Source organism: Solea solea, chromosome 16 (assembly GCF_958295425.1).
Source record: "Solea solea chromosome 16, fSolSol10.1, whole genome shotgun sequence".
In the NCBI taxonomy this organism is placed as follows: domain Eukaryota; kingdom Metazoa; phylum Chordata; class Actinopteri; order Pleuronectiformes; family Soleidae; genus Solea; species Solea solea.
Genome location: NC_081149.1, coordinates 3,301,201 through 3,306,200, shown reverse-complemented (window position 1 = coordinate 3,306,200; position 5,000 = coordinate 3,301,201). Strand labels below are relative to the sequence as shown.

At 51.4% G+C, this 5,000-nt stretch overlaps 13 non-coding genes across 13 annotated transcripts in view; 4 read left to right on the top strand and 9 right to left on the bottom strand.

Moving 5' to 3' along the window:
- The window catches only part of LOC131441043 (5S ribosomal RNA), a 119-nt gene extending 23 nt beyond the window's left edge, over nt 1–96 (bottom strand). The window contains exon 1 of the ribosomal RNA XR_009231721.1: nt 1–96. This exon is cut by the window's left edge and continues 23 nt beyond it. This is a non-coding gene — a ribosomal RNA (5S ribosomal RNA).
- A 296-nt stretch (nt 97–392) lies between these two features.
- LOC131441185 (5S ribosomal RNA) lies at nt 393–511 on the bottom strand. The gene has a single exon (XR_009231859.1). It is a non-coding gene; the product is annotated as a 5S ribosomal RNA (ribosomal RNA).
- Nucleotides 512–819: 308 nt separating this feature from the next.
- LOC131442135 (U2 spliceosomal RNA) lies at nt 820–1,012 on the top strand. Its single transcript, XR_009232714.1, has one exon. It is a non-coding gene; the product is annotated as a U2 spliceosomal RNA (small nuclear RNA).
- A 124-nt stretch (nt 1,013–1,136) lies between these two features.
- On the bottom strand, nt 1,137–1,255 carry LOC131441042 (5S ribosomal RNA). The gene has a single exon (XR_009231720.1). It is a non-coding gene; the product is annotated as a 5S ribosomal RNA (ribosomal RNA).
- A 296-nt stretch (nt 1,256–1,551) lies between these two features.
- LOC131441183 (5S ribosomal RNA) lies at nt 1,552–1,670 on the bottom strand. Its single transcript, XR_009231858.1, has one exon. It is a non-coding gene; the product is annotated as a 5S ribosomal RNA (ribosomal RNA).
- Nucleotides 1,671–1,978: 308 nt separating this feature from the next.
- Nucleotides 1,979–2,171, top strand: LOC131442133 (U2 spliceosomal RNA). Its single transcript, XR_009232713.1, has one exon. It is a non-coding gene; the product is annotated as a U2 spliceosomal RNA (small nuclear RNA).
- Nucleotides 2,172–2,295: 124 nt separating this feature from the next.
- On the bottom strand, nt 2,296–2,414 carry LOC131441041 (5S ribosomal RNA). The gene has a single exon (XR_009231719.1). It is a non-coding gene; the product is annotated as a 5S ribosomal RNA (ribosomal RNA).
- A 296-nt stretch (nt 2,415–2,710) lies between these two features.
- Nucleotides 2,711–2,829, bottom strand: LOC131441182 (5S ribosomal RNA). Its single transcript, XR_009231857.1, has one exon. It is a non-coding gene; the product is annotated as a 5S ribosomal RNA (ribosomal RNA).
- A 308-nt stretch (nt 2,830–3,137) lies between these two features.
- Nucleotides 3,138–3,330, top strand: LOC131442132 (U2 spliceosomal RNA). The gene has a single exon (XR_009232712.1). It is a non-coding gene; the product is annotated as a U2 spliceosomal RNA (small nuclear RNA).
- Nucleotides 3,331–3,447: 117 nt separating this feature from the next.
- Nucleotides 3,448–3,566, bottom strand: LOC131441406 (5S ribosomal RNA). The gene has a single exon (XR_009232072.1). It is a non-coding gene; the product is annotated as a 5S ribosomal RNA (ribosomal RNA).
- Nucleotides 3,567–3,862: 296 nt separating this feature from the next.
- On the bottom strand, nt 3,863–3,981 carry LOC131441062 (5S ribosomal RNA). Its single transcript, XR_009231739.1, has one exon. It is a non-coding gene; the product is annotated as a 5S ribosomal RNA (ribosomal RNA).
- A 296-nt stretch (nt 3,982–4,277) lies between these two features.
- On the bottom strand, nt 4,278–4,396 carry LOC131441181 (5S ribosomal RNA). The gene has a single exon (XR_009231856.1). It is a non-coding gene; the product is annotated as a 5S ribosomal RNA (ribosomal RNA).
- A 307-nt stretch (nt 4,397–4,703) lies between these two features.
- Nucleotides 4,704–4,896, top strand: LOC131442327 (U2 spliceosomal RNA). The gene has a single exon (XR_009232903.1). It is a non-coding gene; the product is annotated as a U2 spliceosomal RNA (small nuclear RNA).
- Nucleotides 4,897–5,000: the final 104 nt, after the last annotated feature.

Here is a 5,000-nt window from a genome sequence, read left to right as displayed (position 1 = left end):
AGGCGGTCTCCCATCCAAGTACTAACCAGGCCCGACCCTGCTTAGCTTCCGAGATCAGACGAGATGGGGCGTGCTCAGGGTGGTATGGCCGTAAGCCAACGGGCTGGGGACACAGACTCCTTTTATAGACTAGGCAAGGCCCCCTGCTCGTGGAGGAGCTCAAAAGTCAGCCTTTCGAACACACTGCACTTGAGCCTTTATCTCCACTACCTGCTACACTCTATTCCAGTATTAGGAAGCTACACCGAGATGGGTAAGCTGCTCCCCATCTCCAAGCTTCTCACGTGCTTGCAGAGCGACATCCAAGGCTGAAACTAGAAGGACGTTAACATGTGCCCGTGCGTCAACGTAATTGCAAGCCCATGTTTCTTGTAAGGAAGCAGCAGTGTAAAAGCTTACAGCACTTGGTATTCCCAGGCGGTCTGCCATCCAAGTACTAACCAGGCCCGACCCTGCTTAGCTTCCGAGATCAGACGAGATCGGGCGTGCTCAGGGTGGTATGGCCGTAAGCCCAGGGGCCGGGGACACAGACTCCTTTTATAGACTAGGCAAGGCCCCCTGCTCGTGGAGGAGCTCAAAGGTCAGCCTTTCGAACGTTCAAGAGTTTAAGTTGTTTTTGGTGGGCTTTGCTGTATGGCCGCGCCCTTTAAGTGTGTCAAATGTCAAGCAGCTGTCCGTCAAGGCTCAGAGGTGCACTTAGATCACCTTGGGGCGGAGGTGATCAGCAGCAGCCTTTGTTATGCGCACTTAAAAAACATGGCACCACAACAAGTAACTTGTGTGCCAAGATCTTGAGTTGGCCCCAGACACTTGTGGGCCATCGCTTCTCGGCCTTTTGGCTAAGATCAAGTGTAGTATCTGTTCTTATCAGTTTAATATCTGATATGTCCTCTATATGGGGATTAAATATTAAATGCATTTTTGAGCATTGGGAGGTGAAAACTGGGGCTTGCTCTCTTCACTCCTTGCATTGACCTGGCATTGCAGTGCCACCAGGAACGGTGCACCATTCTCTTTTTTCTGTGAAAACCAAAGCAAGGCTGGAACCAGAAGGACGTTAACGTGTGCCTGTGCCCGTGCCCGTGCGTCAACGTAATTGCAAGCCCATGTTTCTTGTAAGGAAGCAGCAGTGTAAAAGCTTACAGCACCTGGTATTCCCAGGCGGTCTCCCATCCAAGTACTAACCAGGCCCGACCCTGCTTAGCTTCCGAGATCAGACGAGATGGGGCGTGCTCAGGGTGGTATGGCCGTAAGCCAACGGGCTGGGGACACAGACTCCTTTTATAGACTAGGCAAGGCCCCCTGCTCGTGGAGGAGCTCAAAAGTCAGCCTTTCGAACACACTGCACTTGAGCCTTTATCTCCACTACCTGCTACACTCTATTCCAGTATTAGGAAGCTACACCGAGATGGGTAAGCTGCTCCCCATCTCCAAGCTTCTCACGTGCTTGCAGAGCGACATCCAAGGCTGAAACTAGAAGGACGTTAACATGTGCCCGTGCGTCAACGTAATTGCAAGCCCATGTTTCTTGTAAGGAAGCAGCAGTGTAAAAGCTTACAGCACTTGGTATTCCCAGGCGGTCTGCCATCCAAGTACTAACCAGGCCCGACCCTGCTTAGCTTCCGAGATCAGACGAGATCGGGCGTGCTCAGGGTGGTATGGCCGTAAGCCGACGGGCTGGGGACACAGACTCCTTTTATAGACTAGGCAAGGCCCCCTGCTCGTGGAGGAGCTCAAAGGTCAGCCTTTCGAACGTTCAAGAGTTTAAGTTGTTTTTGGTGGGCTTTGCTGTATGGCCGCGCCCTTTAAGTGTGTCAAATGTCAAGCAGCTGTCCGTCAAGGCTCAGAGGTGCACTTAGATCACCTTGGGGCGGAGGTGATCAGCAGCAGCCTTTGTTATGCGCACTTAAAAAACATGGCACCACAACAAGTAACTTGTGTGCCAAGATCTTGAGTTGGCCCCAGACACTTGTGGGCCATCGCTTCTCGGCCTTTTGGCTAAGATCAAGTGTAGTATCTGTTCTTATCAGTTTAATATCTGATATGTCCTCTATATGGGGATTAAATATTAAATGCATTTTTGAGCATTGGGAGGTGAAAACTGGGGCTTGCTCTCTTCACTCCTTGCATTGACCTGGCATTGCAGTGCCACCAGGAACGGTGCACCATTCTCTTTTTTCTGTGAAAACCAAAGCAAGGCTGGAACTAGAAGGACGTTAACGTGTGCCTGTGCCCGTGCCCGTGCGTCAACGTAATTGCAAGCCCATGTTTCTTGTAAGGAAGCAGCAGTGTAAAAGCTTACAGCACCTGGTATTCCCAGGCGGTCTCCCATCCAAGTACTAACCAGGCCCGACCCTGCTTAGCTTCCGAGATCAGACGAGATGGGGCGTGCTCAGGGTGGTATGGCCGTAAGCCAACGGGCTGGGGACACAGACTCCTTTTATAGACTAGGCAAGGCCCCCTGCTCGTGGAGGAGCTCAAAAGTCAGCCTTTCGAACACACTGCACTTGAGCCTTTATCTCCACTACCTGCTACACTCTATTCCAGTATTAGGAAGCTACACCGAGATGGGTAAGCTGCTCCCCATCTCCAAGCTTCTCACGTGCTTGCAGAGCGACATCCAAGGCTGAAACTAGAAGGACGTTAACATGTGCCCGTGCGTCAACGTAATTGCAAGCCCATGTTTCTTGTAAGGAAGCAGCAGTGTAAAAGCTTACAGCACTTGGTATTCCCAGGCGGTCTGCCATCCAAGTACTAACCAGGCCCGACCCTGCTTAGCTTCCGAGATCAGACGAGATCGGGCGTGCTCAGGGTGGTATGGCCGTAAGCCGACGGGCTGGGGACACAGACTCCTTTTATAGACTAGGCAAGGCCCCCTGCTCGTGGAGGAGCTCAAAGGTCAGCCTTTCGAACGTTCAAGAGTTTAAGTTGTTTTTGGTGGGCTTTGCTGTATGGCCGCGCCCTTTAAGTGTGTCAAATGTCAAGCAGCTGTCCGTCAAGGCTCAGAGGTGCACTTAGATCACCTTGGGGCGGAGGTGATCAGCAGCAGCCTTTGTTATGCGCACTTAAAAAACATGGCACCACAACAAGTAACTTGTGTGCCAAGATCTTGAGTTGGCCCCAGACACTTGTGGGCCATCGCTTCTCGGCCTTTTGGCTAAGATCAAGTGTAGTATCTGTTCTTATCAGTTTAATATCTGATATGTCCTCTATATGGGGATTAAATATTAAATGCATTTTTGAGCATTGGGAGGTGAAAACTGGGGCTTGCTCTCTTCACTCCTTGCATTGACCTGGCATTGCAGTGCCACCAGGAACGGTGCACCATTCTCTTTTTTCTGTGAAAACCAAAGCAAGGATGGAACTAGAAGGACGTTAACGTGTGCCTGTGCCCGTGCCCGTGCGTCAACGTAATTGCAAGCCCATGTTTCTTGTAAGGAAGCAGCAGTGTAAAAGCACCTGGTATTCCCAGGCGGTCTCCCATCCAAGTACTAACCAGGCCCGACCCTGCTTAGCTTCCGAGATCAGACGAGATCGGGCGTGCTCAGGGTGGTATGGCCGTAAGCCGACGGGCTGGGGACACAGACTCCTTTTATAGACTAGGCAAGGCCCCCTGCTCGTGGAGGAGCTCAAAAGTCAGCCTTTCGAACACACTGCACTTGAGCCTTTATCTCCACTACCTGCTACACTATATTCCAGTAATAGGAAGCTACATCGAGATGGGTAAGCTGCTGCCCATCTCCAAGCTTCTCATGTGCTTGCAGAGCGACATCCAAGGCTGAAACTAGAAGGACGTTAACGTGTGCCCGTGCGTCAACGTAATTGCAAGCCCATGTTTCTTGTAAGGAAGCAGCAGTGTAAAAGCTTACAGCACCTGGTATTCCCAGGCGGTCTCCCATCCAAGTACTAAACAGGCCCGACCCTGCTTAGCTTCCGAGATCAGACGAGATCGAGCGTGCTCAGGGTGGTTTGGCCGTAAGCCCAGGGGCCGGGGACACAGACTCCTTTTATAGACTAGGCAAGGCCCCCTGCTCGTGGAGGAGCTCAAAAGTCAGCCTTTCGAACACACTGCACTTGAGCCTTTATCTCCACTACCTGCTACACTCTATTCCAGTATTAGGAAGCTACACCGAGATGGGTAAGCTGCTCCCCATCTCCAAGCTTCTCACGTGCTTGCAGAGCGACATCCAAGGCTGAAACTAGAAGGACGTTAACATGTGCCCGTGCGTCAACGTAATTGCAAGCCCATGTTTCTTGTAAGGAAGCAGCAGTGTAAAAGCTTACAGCACTTGGTATTCCCAGGCGGTCTGCCATCCAAGTACTAACCAGGCCCGACCCTGCTTAGCTTCCGAGATCAGACGAGATCGGGCGTGCTCAGGGTGGTATGGCCGTAAGCCGACGGGCTGGGACACAGACTCCTTTTATAGACTAGGCAAGGCCCCCTGCTCGTGGAGGAGCTCAAAGGTCAGCCTTTCGAACGTTCAAGAGTTTAAGTTGTTTTTGGTGGGCTTTGCTGTATGGCCGCGCCCTTTAAGTGTGTCAAATGTCAAGCAGCTGTCCGTCAAGGCTCAGAGGTGCACTTAGATCACCTTGGGGCGGAGGTGATCAGCAGCAGCCTTTGTTATGCGCACTTAAAAAACATGGCACCACAACAAGTAACTTGTGTGCCAAGATCTTGAGTTGGCCCCAGACACTTGTGGGCCATCGCTTCTCGGCCTTTTGGCTAAGATCAAGTGTAGTATCTGTTCTTATCAGTTTAATATCTGATATGTCCTCTATATGGGGATTCAATATTAAATGCATTTTTGAGCATTGGGAGGTGAAAACTGGGGCTTGCTCTCTTCACTCCTTGCATTGACCTGGCATTGCAGTGCCACCAGGAACGGTGCACCATTCTCTTTTTTCTGTGAAAACCAAAGCAAGGCTGGAACTAGAAGGACGTTAACGTGTGCCTGTGCCCGTGCCCGTGCCCGTGCGTCAACGTAATTGCAAGCCCATGT